Source organism: Charadrius vociferus, unplaced genomic scaffold (genome assembly GCF_000708025.1).
Source record: "Charadrius vociferus isolate BGI_N301 unplaced genomic scaffold, ASM70802v2 scaffold838, whole genome shotgun sequence".
Classification (NCBI taxonomy): Eukaryota; Metazoa; Chordata; class Aves; order Charadriiformes; family Charadriidae; genus Charadrius; species Charadrius vociferus.
This window is the reverse complement of record NW_009649487.1, coordinates 870,498-871,088: the sequence shown is the minus strand read 5'-3', so window position 1 is coordinate 871,088 and position 591 is coordinate 870,498.

Genomic DNA, 591 nt, shown 5'->3' with positions numbered 1-591 from the left:
CCCCTCCCTCTGTGCACATCCCTCCCACCCTGCATGGGACACCAGCACATGATGTGCTTAAATTTGAACGCCAAATATTTCAAGTTCCTTCAAAAAGGCTCTGTTCACGCCCGTAAAACCGGGTGGATTGGGTTCCTCTTCGGTTATATGTCGTGACTCTTAATGGGGAGGGCGTTTATCTGCACAGGGAGGGGTTTTACCTTCTTTTTTTTTGAGTAACTGGGGCAGGGCTCTGCATGTCCCAGCACCGGGGGGTGGGTGGTGGCTCTTGCAGGGGGTGGTGCAGGATGAGGCCAGCTGGGCTCCATCCCCGCCGCTGGGAGGGCAGGGGGCGGCTGGTGCTGATTTAAGGGCTCTTTTCAGGCCCAAACACCCCATAGGTCTTTTCCTTGTTGTGGAGGGTCTTAATGCTAAAAAGAAATCCCTCTGGCAAGTAGGATAAAATCCCTGTGGCCACAGGTGGGTGACCCCCACCCAACATCCCCTTTTGGGGGGGGGAATAAAACCACGGTGCTGGGTTGGGGTTTTTTTGGGTGGGTGTAAGTGGAGGTTTCCCCGCATGCAAGCAGGCGGTGCGGGAGTGCATCCCCC